This window comes from Primulina tabacum, chromosome 10 (assembly GCF_025594145.1).
Source record: "Primulina tabacum isolate GXHZ01 chromosome 10, ASM2559414v2, whole genome shotgun sequence".
NCBI lineage: Eukaryota > Viridiplantae > Streptophyta > Magnoliopsida > Lamiales > Gesneriaceae > Primulina > Primulina tabacum.
Genome location: NC_134559.1, coordinates 40,757,910 through 40,766,586, shown reverse-complemented (window position 1 = coordinate 40,766,586; position 8,677 = coordinate 40,757,910). Strand labels below are relative to the sequence as shown.

Genomic DNA, 8,677 nt, shown 5'->3' with positions numbered 1-8,677 from the left:
ACAAAAATCGATAAATGTTCCCAGAAAATAGAAAAAAAATAAGAAGAAGGAAATAACGAATGTAAAGCTATTATTGCCTGGGATACGATAAATGGAACCGGAATCGAATTTCGAACTTTCCTAACGGATTTCTCGAGGAAACGAAAGCTTAACAAAGCGGTAAATGCAAAATTAGAGGGTCTTAGAGAAGGAATTCGGCTAAAATCTCGTAAGCTCATTGCATTGTAATGAGTCTCGTCGTACGTTTGACAATTTAGCCTACAATTTGTCCAAATCCGGCAGTGCCGAGCTACTTTCATTTCACATGTCTTATCTGGTCCGATCGAGATTCAGATGATTTGAGCCGAAAATCGTCTGCAACAAGTAATCTAAAATAGAAAAACACGAAAAGGGTTGCAAAACGAGGACTTCCCAGGGGGTCACCCATCCTAGTACTCTCGCTCCAAGCACGCTTGAACTTCGGAGTTCTGATGGGATCCGGTGCATTGTGCGTAGTAAGATCGCACCCGACATTGAGTGGGATGTTTGATTCTTATATCCCTCGAGTACGTGTGGAGCGGGCCGGCGATGGACAACACGCGGCACTTCGCCTCGCCCATCATAACCACGAAGTTAAGCGTTCTGGCGCGATGGCAGAGCTAGGATGGGTGACCTCCCTGGGAAGACCTCGTGTCGCGACCGTTTACCGTAAATTATGGATAAAACAGTCGAAATAATTGTTTTTAATGAGTTAACCGTCGCCGGAGTATCTGCGTCATACCCTTCCGCACAGAACCGGCTCACGACAACAAAAATCGATAAATGTTCCCAGAAAATAGAAAAAAAAATAGAAGAAGGAAATAACGAATGTAAAGCTATTATTATGCCTGGGATACGATAAAATGGAACCGGAATCGAATTTCGAACTTCCTAAGCGGATTTCTCGAGGAAACGAAAGCTTAACAGAAGCGGTAAATCGCAAATTAGAGGGTCTTAGAGAAGGAATTCGGCTAAAATCTCGTCAGCTCATTGCGTAGTAATGAGTCTCGTCCGTTTGCCCGTTACAATCAAATTAGCCTACAATTTTGTCCAAATCCGGCAGTGCCCGAGCTACTTTCATTTCACATGTCTTATCTGGTCCCGATCGAGATTCAGATGATTTGAGCCGAAAATCGTCTGTCAACAAGTAATCAAAAATAGAAAAACACGAAAAAGGGTGCAACACGAGGACTTCCCAGGGGGTCACCCATCCTAGTACTGCTCTCGCCCAAGCACGCTTAACTTCGGAGTTCTGATGGGATCCGGTGCATTAGTGCTGGTATGATCGCACCCGACATTGAGTGGGATGTTTATTCTTATATCCCTCGAGTACGTGTGGAGCGGGCGGCGATGGACAACACGCGGCACTGCTCTCGCCCAATCATAACCATGAAGTTAAGCGTTCTGGCGCGATGGCAGAGCTAGGATGGGTGACCTCCCTGGGAAGACCTCGTGTCGCGACCGTTTACGTAAATTATGGATAAAACAGTCGAAATAATTGTTTTTAATGAGTTAACCGTCTCCGGAGTAATCTGCGTCATACCCTTCCGCACAGAACCGGCTCACGACAACAAAAATCGATAAATGTTCCCAGAAAATAGAAAAAAAAATAAGAAGAAGGAAATAACGAATGTAAAGCTATTATTATGCCTGGGATACGATAAAATGGAACCGGAATCGAATTTCGAACTTCCTAAGCGGATTTCTCGAGGAAACGAAAGCTTAACAGAAGCGGTAAATCGCAAATTAGAGGGTCTTAGAGAAGGAATTCGGCTAAAATCTCGTCAGCTCATTGCGTAGTAATGAGTCTCGTCCGTTTGCCCGTTTACAATCAAATTAGCCTACAATTTTGTCCAAATCCGGCAGTGCCCGAGCTACTTTCATTTCACATGTCTTATCTGGTCCCGATCGAGATTCAGATGATTTGAGCCGAAAATCGTCTGTCAACAAGTAATCAAAAATAGAAAAACACGAAAAGTGGTGCAACACGAGGACTTCCCAGGGGGTCACCCATCCTAGTACTGCTCTCGCCCAAGCACGCTTAACTTCGGAGTTCTGATGGATCCGGTGCATTAGTGCTGGTATGATCGCACCCGACATTGAGTGGGATGTTTATTCTTATATCCCTCGAGTACGTGTGGAGCGGGCGGCGATGGACAACACGCGGCACTGCTCTCGCCCAATCATAACCATGAAGTTAAGCGTTCTGGCGCGATGGCAGAGGTAGGATGGGTGACCTCCCTGGGAAGACCTCGTGTCGCGACCGTTTACGTAAATTATGGATAAAACAGTCGAAATAATTGTTTTTAATGAGTTAACCGTCTCCGGAGTAATCTGCGTCATACCCTTCCGCACAGAACCGGCTCACGACAACAAAAATCGATAAATGTTCCCAGAAAATAGAAAAAAAAATAAGAAGAAGGAAATAACGAATGTAAAGCTATTATTATGCCTGGGATACGATAAAATGGAACCGGAATCGAATTTCGAACTTCCTAAGCGGATTTCTCGAGGAAACGAAAGCTTAACAGAAGCGGTAAATCGCAAATTAGAGGGTCTTAGAGAAGGAATTCGGCTAAAATCTCGTCAGCTCATTGCGTAGTAATGAGTCTCGTCCGTTTGCCCGTTTACAATCAAATTAGCCTACAATTTTGTCCAAATCCGGCAGTGCCCGAGCTACTTTCATTTCACATGTCTTATCTGGTCCCGATCGAGATTCAGATGATTTGAGCCGAAAATCGTCTGTCAACAAGTAATCAAAAATAGAAAAACACGAAAAAGGGGTGCAACACGAGGACTTCCCAGGGGGTCACCCATCCTAGTACTGCTCTCGCCCAAGCACGCTTAACTTCGGAGTTCTGATGGGATCCGGTGCATTAGTGCTGGTATGATCGCACCCGACATTGAGTGGGATGTTTATTCTTATATCCCTCGAGTACGTGTGGAGCGGGCGGCGATGGACAACACGCGGCACTGCTCTCGCCCAATCATAACCATGAAGTTAAGCGTTCTGGCGCGATGGCAGAGCTAGGATGGGTGACCTCCCTGGGAAGACCTCGTGTCGCGATCGTTACGTAAATTATGGATAAAACAGTCGAAATAATTGTTTTTAATGAGTTAACCGTCTCCGGAGTAATCTGCGTCATACCCTTCCGCACAGAACCGGCTCACGACAACAAAAATCGATAAATGTTCCCAGAAAATAGAAAAAAAAATAAGAAGAAGGAAATAACGAATGTAAAGCTATTATTATGCCTGGGATACGATAAAATGGAACCGGAATCGAATTTCGAACTTCCTAAGCGGATTTCTCGAGGAAACGAAAGCTTAACAGAAGCGGTAAATCGCAAATTAGAGGGTCTTAGAGAAGGAATTCGGCTAAAATCTCGTCAGCTCATTGCGTAGTAATGAGTCTCGTCCGTTTGCCCGTTTACAATCAAATTAGCCTACAATTTTGTCCAAATCCGGCAGTGCCCGAGCTACTTTCATTTCACATGTCTTATCTGGTCCCGATCGAGATTCAGATGATTTGAGCCGAAAATCGTCTGTCAACAAGTAATCAAAAATAGAAAAACACGAAAAAGGGTGCAACACGAGGACTTCCCAGGGGGTCACCCATCCTAGTACTGCTCTCGCCCAAGCACGCTTAACTTCGGAGTTCTGATGGGATCCGGTGCATTAGTGCTGGTATGATCGCACCCGACATTGAGTGGGATGTTTATTCTTATATCCCTCGAGTACGTGTGGAGCGGGCGGCGATGGACAACACGCGGCACTGCTCTCGCCCAATCATAACCATGAAGTTAAGCGTTCTGGCGCGATGGCAGAGCTAGGATGGGTGACCTCCCTGGGAAGACCTCGTGTCGCGACCGTTTACGTAAATTATGGATAAAACAGTCGAAATAATTGTTTTTAATGAGTTAACCGTCTCCGGAGTAATCTGCGTCATACCCTTCCGCACAGAACCGGCTCACGACAACAAAAATCGATAAATGTTCCCAGAAAATAGAAAAAAAAAATAAGAAGAAGGAAATAACGAATGTAAAGCTATTATTATGCCTGGGATACGATAAAATGGAACCGGAATCGAATTTCGAACTTCCTAAGCGGATTTCTCGAGGAAACGAAAGCTTAACAGAAGCGGTAAATCGCAAATTAGAGGGTCTTAGAGAAGGAATTCGGCTAAAATCTCGTCAGCTCATTGCGTAGTAATGAGTCTCGTCCGTTTGCCCGTTTACAATCAAATTAGCCTACAATTTGTCCAAATCCGGCAGTGCCCGAGCTACTTTCATTTCACATGTCTTATCTGGTCCCGATCGAGATTCAGATGATTTGAGCCGAAAATCGTCTGTCAACAAGTAATCAAAAATAGAAAAAACACGAAAAAGGGTGCAACACGAGGACTTCCCAGGGGGTCACCCATCCTAGTACTGCTCTCGCCCAAGCACGCTTAACTTCGGAGTTCTGATGGGATCCGGTGCATTAGTGCTGGTATGATCGCACCCGACATTGAGTGGGATGTTTATTCTTATATCCCTCGAGTACGTGTGGAGCGGGCGGCGATGGACAACACGCGGCACTGCTCTCGCCCAATCATAACCATGAAGTTAAGCGTTCTGGCGCGATGGCAGAGCTAGGATGGGTGACCTCCCTGGGAAGACCTCGTGTCGCGACCGTTTACGTAAATTATGGATAAAACAGTCGAAATAATTGTTTTTAATGAGTTAACCGTCTCCGGAGTAATCTGCGTCATACCCTTCCGCACAGAACCGGCTCACGACAACAAAAATCGATAAATGTTGCCAGAAAATAGAAAAAAAATAAGAAGAAGGAAATAACGAATTTAAAGCTATTATTATGCCTGGGATACGATAAAATGGAACCGGAATCGAATTTCGAACTTCCTAAGCGGATTTCTCGAGGAAACGAAAGCTTAACAGAAGCGGTAAATCGCAAATTAGAGGGTCTTAGAGAAGGAATTTCGCTAAAATCTCGTCAGCTCACTGCGTAGTAATGATTCTCGTCCGTTTGCCCGTTTACAATCAAATTAGCCTACAATTTTGTCCAAATCCGGCAGTGCCCGAGCTACTTTCATTTCACATGTCTTATCTGGTCCCGATCGAGATTCAGATGATTTGAGCCGAAAATCGTCTGTCAACAAGTAATCAAAAATAGAAAAACACGAAAAGGGGTGCAACACGAGGACTTCCCAGGGGGTCACCCATCCTAGTACTGCTCTCGCCCAAGCACGCTTAACTTCGGAGTTCTGATGGGATCCGGTGCATTAGTGCTGGTATGATCGCACCCGACATTGAGTGGGATGTTTATTCTTATATCCCTCGAGTACGTGTGGAGCGGGCGGCGATGGACAACACGCGGCACTGCTCTCGCCCAATCATAACCATGAAGTTAAGCGTTCTGGCGCGATGGCAGAGGCTAGGATGGGTGACCTCCCTGGGAAGACCTCGTGTCGCGACCGTTTACGTAAATTATGGATAAAACAGTCGAAATAATTGTTTTTAATGAGTTAACCGTCTCCGGAGTAATCTGCGTCATACCCTTCCGCACAGAACCGGCTCACGACAACAAAAATCGATAAATGTTCCCAGAAAATAGAAAAAAAAATAAGAAGAAGGAAATAACGAATGTAAAGCTATTATTATGCCTGGGATACGATAAAATGGAACCGGAATCGAATTTCGAACTTCCTAAGCGGATTTCTCGAGGAAACGAAAGCTTAACAGAAGCGGTAAATCGCAAATTAGAGGGTCTTAGAGAAGGAATTCGGCTAAAATCTCGTCAGCTCATTGCGTAGTAATGAGTCTCGTCCGTTTGCCCGTTTACAATCAAATTAGCCTACAATTTTGTCCAAATCCGGCAGTGCCCGAGCTACTTTCATTTCACATGTCTTATCTGGTCCCGATCGAGATTCAGATGATTTGAGCCGAAAATCGTCTGTCAACAAGTAATCAAAAATAGAAAAACACGAAAAGGGGTGCAACACGAGGACTTCCCAGGGGGTCACCCATCCTAGTACTGCTCTCGCCCAAGCACGCTGCTTAACTTCGGAGTTCTGATGGGATCCGGTGCATTAGTGCTGGTATGATCGCACCCGACATTGAGTGGGATGTTTATTCTTATATCCCTCGAGTACGTGTGGAGCGGGCGGCGATGGACAACACGCGGCACTGCTCTCGCCCAATCATAACCATGAAGTTAAGCGTTCTGGCGCGATGGCAGAGCTAGGATGGGTGACCTCCCTGGGAAGACCTCGTGTCGCGACCGTTTACGTAAATTAATGGATAAAACAGTCGAAATAATTGTTTTTAATGAGTTAACCGTCTCCGGAGTAATCTGCGTCATACCCTTCCGCACAGAACCGGCTCACGACAACAAAAATCGATAAATGTTCCCAGAAAATAGAAAAAAAAATAAGAAGAAGGAAATAACGAATGTAAAGCTATTATTATGCCTGGGATACGATAAAATGGAACCGGAATCGAATTTCGAACTTCCTAAGCGGATTTCTCGAGGAAACGAAAGCTTAACAGAAGCGGTAAATCGCAAATTAGAGGGTCTTAGAGAAGGAATTCGGCTAAAATCTCGTCAGCTCATTGCGTAGTAATGAGTCTCGTCCGTTTGCCCGTTTACAATCAAATTAGCCTACAATTTTGTCCAAATCCGGCAGTGCCCGAGCTACTTTCATTTCACATGTCTTATCTGGTCCCGATCGAGATTCAGATGATTTGAGCCGAAAATCGTCTGTCAACAAGTAATCAAAAATAGAAAAACACGAAAAGGGGTGCAACACGAGGACTTCCCAGGGGGTCACCCATCCTAGTACTGCTCTCGCCCAAGCACGCTTAACTTCGGAGTTCTGATGGGATCCGGTGCATTAGTGCTGGTATGATCGCACCCGACATTGAGTGGGATGTTTATTCTTATATCCCTCGAGTACGTGTGGAGCGGGCGGCGATGGACAACACGCGGCACTGCTCTCGCCCAATCATAACCATGAAGTTAAGCGTTCTGGCGCGATGGCAGAGGTAGGATGGGTGACCTCCCTGGGAAGACCTCGTGTCGCGACCGTTTACGTAAATTATGGATAAAACAGTCGAAATAATTGTTTTTAATGAGTTAACCGTCTCCGGAGTAATCTGCGTCATACCCTTCCGCACAGAACCGGCTCACGACAACAAAAATCGATAAATGTTCCCAGAAAATAGAAAAAAAAATAAGAAGAAGGAAATAACGAATGTAAAGCTATTATTATGCCTGGGATACGATAAAATGGAACCGGAATCGAATTTCGAACTTCCTAAGCGGATTTCTCGAGGAAACGAAAGCTTAACAGAAGCGGTAAATCGCAAATTAGAGGGTCTTAGAGAAGGAATTCGGCTAAAATCTCGTCAGCTCATTGCGTAGTAATGAGTCTCGTCCGTTTGCCCGTTTACAATCAAATTAGCCTACAATTTTGTCCAAATCCGGCAGTGCCCGAGCTACTTTCATTTCACATGTCTTATCTGGTCCCGATCGAGATTCAGATGATTTGAGCCGAAAATCGTCTGTCAACAAGTAATCAAAAATAGAAAAACACGAAAAGGGGTGCAACACGAGGACTTCCCAGGGGGTCACCCATCCTAGTACTGCTCTCGCCCAAGCACGCTGCTTAACTTCGGAGTTCTGATGGGATCCGGTGCATTAGTGCTGGTATGATCGCACCCGACATTGAGTGGGATGTTTATTCTTATATCCCTCGAGTACGTGTGGAGCGGGCGGCGATGGACAACACGCGGCACTGCTCTCGCCCAATCATAACCATGAAGTTAAGCGTTCTGGCACGATGGCAGAGCTAGGATGGGTGACCTCCCTGGGAAGACCTCGTGTCGCGACCGTTTACGGAAATATGGATAAAACAGTCGAAATAATTGTTTTTAATGAGTTAACCGTCTCCGGAGTAATCTGCGTCATACCCTTCCGCACAGAACCGGCTCAGGACAACAAAAATCGATAAATGTTCCCAGAAAATAGAAAAAAAAAATAAGAAGAAGGAAATAACGAATGTAAAGCTATTATTATGCCTGGGATACGATAAAATGGAACCGGAATCGAATTTCGAACTTCCTAAGCGGATTTCTCGTGGAAACGAAAGCTTAAGAGAAGCGGTAAATCGCAAATTAGAGGGTCTTAGAGAAGGAATTCGGCTAAAATCTCGTCAGCTCATTGCGTAGTAATGTGTCTCGTCCGTTTGCCCATTTACAATCAAATTAGCCTACAATTTTGTCCAAATCCGGCAGTGCCCGAGCTACTTTCATTTCACATGTCTTATCTGGTCTCGATCGAGATTCAGATGATTTGAGCCGAAAATCGTCTGTCAACAAGTAATCAAAAATAGAAAAACACGAAAAGGGGTGCAACACGAGGACTTCCTAGGGGGTCACCCATTCTAGTACTGCTCTCGCCCAAGCACGCTTAACTTCGGAGTTCTGATGGGATCCATGGCATTAGTGCTGGTATGATCGCACCCGACATTGAGTGGGATGTTTATTCTTATATCCCTCGAGTACGTGTGGAGCGGGCGGCGATGGACAACACGCGGCACTGCTCTCGCCCAATCATAACCATGAAGTTAAGCGTTCTGGCGCGATGGCAGAGGTAT

At 45.3% G+C, this 8,677-nt stretch overlaps 10 non-coding genes and 1 pseudogene across 10 annotated transcripts; all 11 read right to left on the bottom strand.

Annotated features, from left to right (window-relative positions):
* Positions 1–390: 390 nt before the first annotated feature.
* LOC142512425 (5S ribosomal RNA) lies at positions 391–508 on the bottom strand (annotated as a pseudogene).
* A 684-nt stretch (positions 509–1,192) lies between these two features.
* Positions 1,193–1,311, bottom strand: LOC142517439 (5S ribosomal RNA). The gene has a single exon (XR_012813185.1). It is a non-coding gene; the product is annotated as a 5S ribosomal RNA (ribosomal RNA).
* Positions 1,312–1,995: 684 nt separating this feature from the next.
* Positions 1,996–2,113, bottom strand: LOC142515039 (5S ribosomal RNA). The gene has a single exon (XR_012810905.1). It is a non-coding gene; the product is annotated as a 5S ribosomal RNA (ribosomal RNA).
* A 685-nt stretch (positions 2,114–2,798) lies between these two features.
* On the bottom strand, positions 2,799–2,917 carry LOC142513264 (5S ribosomal RNA). The gene has a single exon (XR_012809220.1). It is a non-coding gene; the product is annotated as a 5S ribosomal RNA (ribosomal RNA).
* A 683-nt stretch (positions 2,918–3,600) lies between these two features.
* On the bottom strand, positions 3,601–3,719 carry LOC142517427 (5S ribosomal RNA). Its single transcript, XR_012813174.1, has one exon. It is a non-coding gene; the product is annotated as a 5S ribosomal RNA (ribosomal RNA).
* A 685-nt stretch (positions 3,720–4,404) lies between these two features.
* LOC142517414 (5S ribosomal RNA) lies at positions 4,405–4,523 on the bottom strand. The gene has a single exon (XR_012813162.1). It is a non-coding gene; the product is annotated as a 5S ribosomal RNA (ribosomal RNA).
* Positions 4,524–5,206: 683 nt separating this feature from the next.
* LOC142513252 (5S ribosomal RNA) lies at positions 5,207–5,325 on the bottom strand. Its single transcript, XR_012809209.1, has one exon. It is a non-coding gene; the product is annotated as a 5S ribosomal RNA (ribosomal RNA).
* A 685-nt stretch (positions 5,326–6,010) lies between these two features.
* Positions 6,011–6,132, bottom strand: LOC142513274 (5S ribosomal RNA). The gene has a single exon (XR_012809229.1). It is a non-coding gene; the product is annotated as a 5S ribosomal RNA (ribosomal RNA).
* A 685-nt stretch (positions 6,133–6,817) lies between these two features.
* LOC142513241 (5S ribosomal RNA) lies at positions 6,818–6,936 on the bottom strand. The gene has a single exon (XR_012809198.1). It is a non-coding gene; the product is annotated as a 5S ribosomal RNA (ribosomal RNA).
* A 684-nt stretch (positions 6,937–7,620) lies between these two features.
* LOC142513273 (5S ribosomal RNA) lies at positions 7,621–7,742 on the bottom strand. The gene has a single exon (XR_012809228.1). It is a non-coding gene; the product is annotated as a 5S ribosomal RNA (ribosomal RNA).
* A 684-nt stretch (positions 7,743–8,426) lies between these two features.
* Positions 8,427–8,545, bottom strand: LOC142515712 (5S ribosomal RNA). The gene has a single exon (XR_012811542.1). It is a non-coding gene; the product is annotated as a 5S ribosomal RNA (ribosomal RNA).
* Positions 8,546–8,677: the final 132 nt, after the last annotated feature.